The 13,384-nt window shown below is 36.9% G+C and overlaps 1 long non-coding RNA gene across 1 annotated transcript in view; it reads right to left on the bottom strand.

The window, feature by feature from the left end:
* Window positions 1-9,081: 9,081 nt before the first annotated feature.
* The window catches only part of LOC144365328 (uncharacterized), a 46,741-nt gene continuing 42,438 nt past the window's right edge, over window positions 9,082-13,384 (bottom strand). Inside the window, exons 2-3 of the long non-coding RNA XR_013423637.1 lie at window positions 10,695-10,881; window positions 9,082-9,802 (exon numbers count right to left, since the gene is read on the bottom strand). This is a non-coding gene — a long non-coding RNA (uncharacterized LOC144365328). The remainder of the gene's footprint in view (window positions 9,803-10,694; window positions 10,882-13,384) is intronic.

Below are 13,384 nucleotides of genomic sequence, written 5' to 3'. Positions count from 1 at the left end.
GAACCCAGTGCATCACACATGCTAGGCAAGCACTCTACTGCTGAGCTACAACCCTATACCTAGGAGTTAGCATTTTAACATAGAATTTTGAGGGGAACAAAAACATTTAGTCCATTGTACTATCTCACAGTTTGTGCAAGCTCATAGATTCTGCTTCCTCATCATTTCAACACATGTGTGGGCCTGACCATCTCAGACTTTGGTTCTTTGGCTTCAGCTAATTCCTTCATAAATCTCATATCAAATATTTTAGTGAAGAAGGTCCTGATTGGCAAGCCTATTTCATCATCTCTGTTTAGAGAGAGCTTTTGTGCCAATTGACTTTATAGGTTTTAGGTCAGCCCATCAAATAAGTAGCCCTTACTTGAAATGACTGTGTATTTATAGAGGTGTGTGAGGTTGGTGGGGGTAAGGCAGTGTGTGAGAAGACGTGGGGGGGCCTCCATGGGTCAGAAGTCTCCCACTCCCACTGAAGGTGAGGTTAAGGGCTGTTCACCTGTTCATGGGTCCATGTGTGTTGATTTTCAGGATTTTCTAAGCCCATACATCCCATTTAATCTCACTGCCCTCAGAGGTAAGAATCATTGCCTCCATCTGCAGGTTGTAAAAGTGGTTAAGTGACTGTCTATGGCAGAGCATGAATTTGAACTACATCTACCTCACTCCAAGGCCTTGTTTCCTCCACAATTCCATGCTGCTTGCCACCACTTCACCCTGAACAGTCTCCGCCAAGCAAGAACTGAGGAGACACTGAAGACAATACAAATATTTTTTTTTGAATCAGGCTCTGAAGTGAAAAGTCTAAATAAACTATAGATATTCCCATATTTTTAGTTTCAATATAGAGAAAATGGGAAATTAGCATCCTCCAGTTACTGACACTAAATCCAGCTCGGATGCAAATATCTGAATCATATGATCTCTCAAAGGTATGAGAAGAGCAAGCATTTGTATAACATTAACTGTGATCAGAACCCTTTGTTTAATGTACACCAGTTCCTTTAATCCTTATGACAATCATATGAAGCAGGTGCTTTCCCATATTCATTTTATAGATAAGGAAACTGAGGCAGGGTGTGGGAGAAACCTGCCCAATGCCACCTAGCTCTAAGCTGTAGAGCCAGGTGTCAAATCCAGCCTGAATGGCTGCACAGCCCATAGGGACTATACTCATCCATTGTTCTGTACTTTTCAGGCATGTGCAAAAATAACTTCCTCTATGAGCATGTACCAACTTTCCTCTGAAGCAATGGGAAAAGTTTCATTTTTTAGATGCAAATAAGTTTTTCCATAATAACAGAGATGTAAATCTATCATGGGTAAAAGCCTGTCAAGGTTTTTTAAAGCAGCTCCATATACCAATATTTGAATTATTGTTTCAATCCCATAGAATTACCTTTCCATCTGTTTAGTACTGACATGTGAAGAGCAATGAGTCACAAGGAAATCTGTAAACAATACAGTATAAAGCATTAATTGTATCATTTACTCTTGAAAAACGATGGTTCCTGAGTATTGAAGTGTTCTCATTGTTGCTATAACAACTTCAGCTTGCTATTATGATTCTCGCTGTTCAGTGTGAATGCTTATGTTTATCAGAACAAAGGTTCATGAGGTTTAAAAATATTGTGTATCTGTGATGCATGTCACTTAGCCAATTCATTTATAAAGGAGAATAATGAGCAACTGGCAAAAGGTAATGAAATTCCTCGAGAAATGAACCCTGAAAAGTTCATTGTGAAACATGCTTTGCATAAAGCATGCTGACAGTGGTCCTGTAGGATTCTCACACCAGCCTCTCTGCAGCATGTGACCCAGGACTCAGTTGCTCTGTGCTGGTTGTAAACCCAGCAGCCAGAACAATGGCAAGGCCATTTGCTGAACAAATGATATACAAATGTTAGACTCTTCCCTTTTAAGGTCACAGTCAATCTGGTGTCTTCAGTTTATCTCCCATCAATATCAAGTAGAACACGTGACATTTTCCTTAACCTTGGGAGACACATTTTTCTTAGTTCTTAAATTCTTCCTTTCATCTTAATTTTCCTGAACAAAAAAAAAAAGGGCATAGCCAGCAAGTAATTAAACACTGCTACACTGTTAATATTCAAAGAAACAGATTTCTTGTGAATTAAAATTTAGAGATATCAATAAAATTTTTAAATTATAAAGCTAATTTCACCTTTATTGCTCCCTTCAAATATAAATGATCAGCAAGGGTGCATGGTGCAAGCAAAAAGCATCTAAAAGCCAAGGTTACAGGTAGCTTCTTGCAAAGAGAAATTCCCAAGGCACTGTTGAGTCACTCAAATAAGCCCACACCTCCCACAGCCCTGGTCAGAAGTGTCAGTAACCACTGGAGCAAGGGACAGACATCTCTGAATTCCCAGGAGTAGGCCTTGCTGTAACTGGGATCATCCATGGATTCTTTCTAAACCACGTGGACAGGAAAGGAAACAGAAGCCCAGGGCTGTAGTCTGGGTAAAGAAGTACACACCTGCCAGCATTTTGTTGCCTTTTTTCTTTCTTTCTACACTACTTATTCCCTTCACACACACACACACACACACACACACACACACACACACGAGTAGAGAGAGGGAGAGAGTAAAGCATGTAAAACCTGTGTAAAAAGCTTTAAAAAATGTGTTTGTGTTTGCATGTGTGTACTGCAATACTTGATAAAATTTCTCATAGGGGACCTAGTCAAAGTTTTAGAGTAAAATAAAGTTTTGATATAAAAAAGTTTTGAAGATAAAATCAAAAGTATTCAGGATGTGTGGGGGTCATGGGATGAAACTGGAAAATAGGGATGGGACCAAAACAACATATGACAAATACCTCTAAAGGTCTCTTGAATGAAATACATGGTAGCTGGAAAAGTAGTTTTTGAAATATCTAGAACTCAATTCTCAGATGCAATAAATTGTAAGATGCACCATAGATTTAAAAGAAGCTTTTCCAGAGGAGAAAAGCTTACAAATTAATTATGTGTAAACATTTACTTTAATAATTGACAAAAGTGATCATATATCCATATAATTATAGACACCTTTCCCGTTCAGTATAATGAGCAAAGTTTAAGTTGGATATTTGTTTGGGTATATTCTACAAAGAGTCTTCGGATTCACTCCTGGGCCCTGATAGATATGCCTGGTGTCATAGTGACAGGCTGTCTATCACAACCAGTGCTCATCATCTTAGTTTCTTTAGCCCTTGAAGATTGACAGTATAATTCTGAGGGATATTGAAAAATATCGGAGTTTTTTCTGCATTTTCTATTTGGTTAAACTAATAGATTCATATTTCTCCTTCATTAAATTACATATCACTGAAAGTTAAACCGTTTTTTTTGAAAGTTAGCCCAAAGCTTTTGACAGATGTGTTACTCAAAAGTTGAACTTCTTCATGGCCTGTCTTGGCATGGTGTCACTTTCCATAGAAAAACCAATCTTGAAGTTCAGAAATAATCGAAAAGCAATTTAAATCTTTAGTGCAATATTTTAAAAATGCCAAAAAAGGATTTTATTTATGTCGCATAGGAAAGCCTATTTAAATATTCTCTTTCCATCTCTCTCTCATTCCTGCTCCTTCACCCTGACCCCCACCACAACAAAACAAAACATCTCCCTGAGACTGCCTAAAGTCCACCCCCTTCTACATGTTCTCTTTCTTCTCTTTCCTCCTGCTTTCTGGATTTCTTTCTCCCTTCCATGTGAAACCCTCTACCTTCCCAGTGTCAGTATGTGAAGTTGGCTGCCTTCTTCTCACCCATGGCCTGATATTTTCTTTGCAATGGTAGGCATTCGGCGCTTGAGTGATAATTATTTGAGTATGTCAATAGACAACCTCAAACTCTACTAGCTTGGAAAGATCTTGTTTAGGTAGGACTTAGCCATTTCTACACCCTTAAATTGAATTGTTTGGCAAGTATCAGTAAATTTTAATAACATGTAGCCAAGTAGAATCATTTTAAGAGCATTTTAAGCAACACTCAACATATCTAGATTTAATTATAGGTCAATATTAGGTGTTTAAAGGCTAATCTTGTATATTGTATACATTCATAGATAATAACTGCATCAGGACTATTTGATCTGCATGCAACTGGCAATTTTCTCATATTGGTTTTAAGAAGCATCTTAATTTCCGCATGGTTATGTTATTTAGTTGAGGAAATATGCTATTTGGGGGTACTTCAGGGCTTCTGTGGGTCATATAGAATCATATATACATATATGATATTAGGAAGAAGTTATTTTGCTTTCTAAATTATACCCCAAAATTTTAAGTTAGAATATTTCTGATGAGATTAGTAAAGCCTGTAATTCTGCACAATTTGTGTTGTTCTTCTTTCATTTAAAAAATTGAGGTATAACTAATTTCATACAGTATTCACTTAGTGTTAAGTACTGAAGTTATTGACAAACACACAGTCACATAACCACCACCTCCATCAAACTGTAAAACAGTCCAGTCTGTGTAGTTTTTCCTTTTCCAGAGTCTCAGGTAAGGGTAATCCCTATGCATCATTCTAAATTTGGTTTTCTTTGTTTATCAGGAGGCATTTGAAATCCATTCACATTTTGTTGAGTGTATCAGAAATTCATTTCTTTTTATTGCTACATAATATTCCATTGTAATGCATCACAGTCCATTTCTTAGTTTCGCAGTGAAGGAACATGGTTTTGAGCAGCTGTTTTGTATGTGGTGCAAGGAGTCAGGGTTCATGACAGTTAGAAAGTGACTCTGGGTTTCTAGTTCTCAGAACAAAAGTCTTCATAGAGATTTTTGCTGTTCTAACATAATTTTAAATAACTATCTTTCCAAATCTTGTTTTCTAATTAGTTTTTATTGACCATTATTTCTGTGGGGTTGTGAAGTGGAAAAAAAGTAAATAAACTATGAAATTCAGAATTTTAAATGACCTGACTTCAAATCTAATATTGAACAGTTATTTAATGTCTCTAATCTTTCAGTTTCCCTATTGTGATAGAGAGCCAGCCCTTTCATACCTCAGTCCTTATCCTGACTCTGTCATTATTGTGAGATATTAATTCATAGTCAAGGTTTCTGCCTGTTCAGGATTTTTATTTTTGCTTTCGTTTTGCCTCCTTTCTCTTTCCCTTCCTTTCTTTCAAGCACCAGTAGACCTAAAGGGATGTGAGTGGTTTAGCAGAACATCATAAGTCCCTACAAGTCTTTCTTGCATTTACTTCACTAAAAGCCACAGATGGAACATCTCAGAAGAAATGGGAAGAGAGAAAGACCTCCTCTCCAGATAGAAGTATTTTGGAGGAGGGTTAAGGGTGGGACAGGACCAGTGAAGGGCAGTTCAGAGAAGACTGAGATGACAGAGAGAAAGCCCTCCCAATTAGGGCCTCAGAGTGAGGCAACACCAAAAGAGGAAGACCCCAGAGTGGAAAAAGCAGGCCTCATATCCAGCAAAACAGGAGTTTAGGCAACCTTGCCAAAATCTTTCTGTGCCCTAGACCTAGAAGCACATCTGGACCTGGTGAGGGCATAGAGACAGGGGAGTGGGAATAGGGACATCTTGTTGGCACCCTGTGGGTTCCAATGACCAGCATCCTCCCTCCAAAGTTAGGCACTACGTAAGTTCCAGGAGACCTGGGGAAGCCCAGGACCCGAGGAAGGTGGGATCCCAACAAAGACCAAGAGTTTTCCCCTTTTCTGCCAATATAATGGAATCAGTACTCAGAGTCAGAAATTAGGCTCAGAGAAAATAAAGAAATTTTATGTCTTACACAATGGAGTTTGTAAGTCCACTCCACTTTGTTCTGCTTTCCATGTTTTTTTAAAAAAAATGTATAAGTGAGGATACCAAGTATCTATGAGGTTCATGGGTGTGATCCTCCATTTCGGCGGTCACAGTTAAAGCCCTATTTCTATGAGAAAGAAGGAAATCATTATAATCCTTAATTCATCCTAGTAGTCATTTCTTTTCTTCCTTTTTGAAATTTTTGTAATGATAGATGGACAGCATGTCTTTTATTCTTCATTTTTATGTGGTGCTGAGGATTGAACTCACTGCCTCACACATGCTAGGCAAGCCCTCTGCCACTGAGCCCCAGCCCCAGCCCTAGCCCAGTCATTTCTTTATGAACACTTTGTTACTAGGTTTTACTGCCATACTTGCTTAAGAAAAGGAGCATGTGGGTGAAGTGGCATATTTTTTTTTCTAACAATTTCCACTTGTCCCAGTTGAACACATTGAAAGTAAATTGATATACCATATACATAGTTCATAGCCTCTCCAAATATTGATTGTCATCTTATGATTTACTCATTCATACATTTGTTCCATCACCAAGTGCTTAGCAGGTTCCAGACACCACAGTCAACACATTAATGACACCTGGATGTGTGCGAAGTCTTTAACTACTCTAATCTGATCTTTCTTTTATTCTTGACATGTATCTGACCTCCATTTTCTGAGGATGAAAATCAGACCCAGGGAGCATGCCTAAGTCCCTGACAGAGTTCAAGGGTTCAGACTCCTTTCATTAGAAGACAGGAATTCTAAATGGTGAGAAAGCCCCACTGTTAACCTACAGTGAATTCCCAGAATCCTACTAATAGCACTTAAAAAAAAAAGAGAGAGAGAGAGAGCTTCTTTCATAATGGGAAGACACACTAATACTGACGTACTTTTACTCTGAGGAGCCCCTGAAACTGTATAGGCCCAGGAGTCTTTCCGGGTAAAGTAAGAACCACTCCAAAATAAAATCAGTGGTCCAAACACTAAAAAAGAAAAACTTTGCAATTATTTGGTGATTGTTTTTTCCAAATTAAATACCTCTTCAATTTGCTGGCATTATGGATAGTTGGAGTGAAAGTTTTAAATATCTGAAGCAGAATTGTTTGCACCTTAAAATATATAAAAAATGGCATTTGAGCTGGCACAATTCACTTTTTAAAATTTGAATTTTTTTTTTAAACAAAACAAAACTGACCTTAAAGTTCTTAGGTCTCTATTGATAATTCTTCCCAGAAAAGACAAACCTGAAGCATTGGTTTTGTGTTGCTAAATTATAGTCATTCATACTAGTAAATTCTGCTTACAGATAAAGTATTAAGGAACAAAGAGAATTCTAGCTTTATTTAAAGACAAGCAATCTAAACAGGAATCATTAAATACAATTTGCAAACTTTAATTAAAGATTAAACATTTTCAAATTAGAAAGCTAGTGGAAGAATATTGAGAAACAGCTAAAAAAAAAAGAGATTAGACAGGGAGCCCTCTTCCAGGGTGATACCTAAAACACAAAGAAACTGCTCTCTCCTTCCCAAGACCACCCACAAGTAGCAACTGGTAGAATGGATCTTACTGGTAAAATAATCATAGCAATAATGTAATAATGCAACTTACTCCATTTTGCCAAAAGTACAAGGAAAACAGGGTTGGATGCCCAGAAACTTGGTGAAGTAATTACACTCACTCATTCTTCAACTGTGAGCTGAGAGTGTTCTCAAGTGCACATGGAATATTCATTAAGATATATCATATTTAGTTAGTCTTGATATTTAAAATAATAGAAATCATACAAGGTATATTCTCAGAACACAATGAAATTAAACTAGAAAACAATAATGGAGAGACACCTGAAGATTCCCAAGCACTGGAAAATTAGAGAAAGCCCTTCTAAGTAACATACAGATTATAGAGAAACCTCCGTGAAAATTTAAAGACATTTTGAGCTAAATGAAAATATAAATATTAAAATTTGTGGGGTGCAGCCAAGCACAGCTTAAAAGAACATTTGTAGCCCTGAATGCCTACACATGGAAAACAAAATATCTAAATGAACGATCTAAGTTTCCAGCTCAAAAAACTATAAAGAAGCTTGGTGCCATGGCACATGCCTGTAATCCCAGTAGCTTGGGAGGCTGAGGCAGGAGGATCTTGAGTTCAAAGCCAGTCTCCACAAAAATGAGGCACTAAGCAACTCAGTGAGATCCCATCTCTAAATAAAATACAAAAATAAGGCTGGGATGTCACTTAGTGGTTGAGTGTCCCTGAGTTCAATCCCCAGTACTCAAAACTTTTATATATATATATATATATATATATATATATATACACACACACACACACACACACACACACACACACACACACACCCCAAATTAAACCTAAAGAAATCAAAAAGAAGTAAATAATAAATATTGAGCAGAAATTAATGAAAATTTCCCAAATATCAGGAACAAGTCAAGGATATCCACTCTTGTAACTTTCATTCAACTCTGTACCAGAGGTAAAAGTCAGGGCAATTGAATAAGAAAGTGAAACAAAAGGGCATCTAAATTTGAAAGGAAAAAAAACTATTTCTATTTGCTGATGACATGATCCTATCTAAAGAAAATCTTAAGGAATCCAGTAAAATTGAGGGGGAGGGCATTAACAAGCTCATCAAACTTGCAGGATACAAGAACAATATAAGAGTTAGTTATATTTTTATGAGCTATCGGTCAAAGTAAATTTCAGATTTCAAAGAGTCTAATTTCTTGTGATGACCAGTTTTGAAGTGTGACAGAAGCAATAGAAAGGAAGACAGAAGGAGAGGTAAAAATGATCAAGAATCATCAGGTAAAAAAACCCTCAAGCCAAGGTGTTAAGACTTATACAAACATGAAATTATACAAAACTGACTTGTACAAAAATAAAATTAAGAAAAAATGAAATTAAGAAAAAAATTTGTATTGATAATGACATAAAAAATAAAATATTTAGGAATACATTTTTTATTTTCTATTTTATTTATTTATTTGCAGTGCTGGGTCAGGTCCTCACGCATGCTAGGCAACACTAATTTAGAAATAATTTTAAAAAGGAGTAAAAGCATTGTTAAAAGGTATTAGAAAAGACATGAATAAATAGAAAGAAAACCCAAATTTGTGGATTAGAAGACTTAATATTGTTAAGGTAGAAATACCCTCCAAATTGGTTAACAGACTGAATATGATCCATATCAAAATTATAGGTGGGCCTTTACAAATATTGAGAAAATGGTCTTGACATTTACATGGAACATGTATTCATATGACAATATACAAGGCCTTTATTATATTTTATTTCTTAAACTGGATAGCAGGTATATAGGTGTTTGTATTGGTTACATTATTTTTAATATCATTCTCTTACATATTTAAAAAAGGAGTATAGCTTATGCAAATCATTTTTGTGATTTAAGTAGAATATAGGCCAAAAAAATTAGTGTGAAGTTTGATGGATTTTCACAAACTCATTACTAACGCCCAAATCAAGAAACCTCATATCACCTGTACCCCAGCACCACAGGTCCTCACAAGTGCTAAGAACTTCACTGATTTCCAACCCACCCAAACTGTATGCTTTTAATAATGAACACCACCATTGTGACAGAATGGTATAGGATGTCTGGGTGGGACATTTCTACTTTTCACTTCAGATCTTCCTATAATTAGGAATTTTGCATCGTATATTCTATTTTTTTTAAGAACTCTATACAAATAAGCCTTAATAAACCTTGGCTTGAGGTTTTTTCAACCTGATGATTCTTGGTCATTTTTACCTCTCCTTCGGTCTTGCTTTCTATTGCCTCTGTCGCACTTCAAAACTGGTCATCACAAGAAATTGGACTCTTTGAAATCTGAAGGGCCTCCTTTCCAGTGTCACATCATTATCTTGGCTTACTCCATCACTACTTCAACCTGCAGAGCTCTCCAATTCCTTCCTTTTTCCAGGTCATCTATGTCCTTTATGTGCACAAACACATACACAGGAATGATGGGTATTTCTTCCCTAGTGATAAACAAATAAAAGACAAAGAGATGAAATATGACAACTTTTCTGATAAAGATATGCCAGTTAGAGGTCAAGGGCAGCTTCCTGGAGTACATCCCATAACCTTGGGATGGGAAAGTACTTCAGCCCCTCTCCAAAATCAATAGAAGTAGATCAAAGCAAATGATGGGTTATGCCTCAAGAAATCTCCTTATAGCAGATGGCCTTGTCAGTGTTGCTGTTTTAAGCCCAGTCACTTCAAATAAAATCATTGAGCGATGTTCTGAGATTCAAAGCATTTCCTTCCACTGCTCAATCTGTCTCCTTTTCTCCTTCATCCTTCCTTCAGAATCCCTTTCTCTTTTAGAGATTCCCCTGTGTCTCCATCCTGGTTGGAAACGCATGCTTGACTTATGAGTGAGTCCTCATTTCCCCGTTTGCTTGTCTGCTTAGAAACTGCTTGTACAACTTCCCAGTGCCTGATCCCTAGACATCTGATACTTATCAACAGTGAAAACCTGCCCCGGTGTGATAAACATCATTTTCAACTGCTTGGCAGCAGGTAACACACAAGGAAGTGCAGAGAAAGCTGCTAAAAGGCAAATATTTCCTGGGTCATAAGGTTAGCAGCAATGATGGGGGAACAAAAGATAATGCAAATTGAATAAATGTAATCAGAGAGAGAAGAGGCTCAATGTAGGATAAATTGTAAAAGATGCAAGTTTAAAAAAAATGGAAAAGTTTAATGAAGAAGATAATTGCTCAGACTTGGTCACTGATGTCTTTAAAACATACACACAAATGAAACCATTATTTTAACTTACTACTAGGATTCCTGAAGTTTAAAATCAATAACAATATCACTTCATTAATCTTCATAATACCCAAAAATTGGCATAAAAAGTCCTACCTTAAAAGACACTGTTCTCAGAAACATTTTTTTTTCTGTCACTTCAGTCCAAACCAATTATTAGACTCAAAAATTCCTTCTGCAGGGACTTCATGTCTGTTCTGAGTCACGTCCTGTATGGATTCCCTGAACTGTAGGGCCGGAATGGTTTTCTGATGCAATCTGTACTTGCCTAGGTTTTCAGATTCTGGAAAAACAAAACAAACAAACAAACAAACAAAATGTGTGTGTTATATGGTACCCACTAGATGCACTGAAGGGAGAATTGGAGAATTTTACTAGAGATGCAAAGCAGAGACCAGGATGGAGCACAGCTAAGTTTCTTAGGTCTCCTCTCAGTGGGGGGAACTTAGACCCAGTGGGACCACCCAGTGCAGCAAAACCCTTCCCAGCAGGGTTTCTGTCTGGAAGTGCAATCGCACCCCTCATCCTAACCCAGGGCTGAACTACCACCCAGGGCAAGGGTCACAGCTTCCCATTCACACCAGCATTCTCTGATTTGCAATCTTACCCACTGCCTTGTGTTGTCATTCAATTCAGAGAAAGCCTTTCAACAAGGCCAAAGAGGTCGTAGAGATGACTTGAAGCTCTAGTGAAGGTGGGGTTTCCCATTTCCTGACTTAACATCTGCCACTCAGTTTGAGGCTCTTTTTCTTCCTCTTAGCTTTAAAGAAGAAACATTATTGAATAGCCCAAGGCTAGGGGTAGTGAAAAATCTCATTACTTTTTCTCTGATGTCTTCTCTTAGGATGCATTTCCTAGTCAATATTCTTGCAACAAATCATTTTTAATTTGAAAGTCACACTCCACCATAAAAATGTACACAAATATTAGGAAGCTAGGCAGGGAAATGCTATGCTCAGCATATTGTAAATACAAGAACTGTTTCCCTAATGCAAGAGGAATAAATTATCAATTTATCTTCCCATAGCTGTCTCATCTGGTTATAAACGATAGCAGAGCTTTAACTAAACATAAATACTGAAGTTCATTAAATAACTAAGATTTCATCCAAAAACAAAAACAAAACAACGGGAAACTGGGACTTCTGTCACTTCTCAGTAAATATACCTAGTGTACAAATTGGCTCAGATTAAACAAAATCATATTTAAATGCTGCTTGAAAGTGACAAAAAATTAAGTAACCTAACAACTTGAATAAAGATGAAAATAACCTTTGACTTTTTCTACTTTATTGTAAATAGGGATAAAGCTAGTTATGTACTTGAAAATAATTGCTAAGATCCTGTATGTAATATTGTATGTCACTTATCATAACCTAAAGTAGGAAGATTGAACAGTATTTTTGTTGTTGCTGCTGTTGCTTCTGTGGATTTAGGGAAGCCAGTCTGAGAGATATCCACTAAGTAATTCCATAATGGAGGGTCCATGTCTTCCATTTCTGACTATGGATGTGGGAATGAATGTGTTTATGTGTTAGCATTTGAGGAATAGGTGACATAAATAACAAAACACTTTGAACTTTTATTGTGCAGAGTTTGAAGTTTTGACAATTAAGTCTTTTTTGCTAGGTAAACAAAAAAATTAACATGACGTTCCTGAAAAATCATTAGAATTTAGAAGATGGAAGAAATCTTAGTAATTCGCTCTTCTTTCCCTAAATCTATCAATGAACAGCGGAGACCCTGAGAAGACAGGGTGGTTCTCATGGAAGCTCTAGTGCAGGAATAGGCAGTCCCTTCACCATGCAACATTCAGGATACAGTTTCCTTATGACTTTCCCATTTTTCCTTAAAAAAAAATCTACTTAACATTTCAATATTTTAATAAAAAGCCAAGTATAGGAGTACAAGTCGAATCTACATAACAGAAAACCAGTACTGCACACTTACTGCAACAAAGTTATAGAATTGCCTGCAGGTGAACATGGCAGTGACCAGACTTTCATGGAAGAAACAAAGCTCAATTCAGAGAGATCCACACAGCACTTGACTTGGAACACATTAAAGAGATCCCATGTGCACACAGAGCAGGAGGTAGGAAAAACCCTGGAGGTAGAACCTTAATGATAGCAGAGAATCTCAGGTGAGTTGTTGAGTTGCAACCATCCAGAGTCTCAGATTGCTTGCCAATAAAACAAAAGGATTGGACTAGAAAACGTCAGGGGGGTTATTTACTCTAGGCCTTTACAGAGCCTGTAAAATCAACCAGCAAGTAAGTATCAATTACAGTTGGGGAGGAGAATCTGAAGGATTAGAGATAGAAAAGCAGTCCTGAGTGTCAAATATGAGGGATGGGGCAAGACTATAAATAGACAAGTCAAAAGATTGTGACATGGATGAAGGAAACAGCTTTGAAAGATGGTACAGGAGTCCTGATCTTGTGTGGCCTTTGCTGTATAGCAAAGTAGGTTTATAGTATTCATACTTATTCCCACATCCTTCTTAAAACTCCTGGCCGATACAAACTGTAGCAAAGTTGTCTTTTGAAAAGTAGAAAATACTTGCCTTATCGACTCCATTATATCACCTCCTTTTGTATATTGATTATATAACTCTGTCTGGATTCTTTGTCTTCCCTAATTTGATTATAAGTGCCTTATAAATAAAGGCTATATTTACATTGTACAACTATCAGAGTCTCATAAAGCTATTTTATATTAGGCACTTATTTATAAATTACTAAAAAGGGAATAAAAGTAGTCAAGCAAACACATCTTCATAATATTC

Source organism: Ictidomys tridecemlineatus, chromosome 7 (genome assembly GCF_052094955.1).
Source record: "Ictidomys tridecemlineatus isolate mIctTri1 chromosome 7, mIctTri1.hap1, whole genome shotgun sequence".
NCBI classification, from domain to species: Eukaryota; Metazoa; Chordata; class Mammalia; order Rodentia; family Sciuridae; genus Ictidomys; species Ictidomys tridecemlineatus.
The sequence above is the reverse complement of the archived record's forward strand: the minus strand, read 5'-3'. Positions and strand labels throughout refer to the sequence as shown.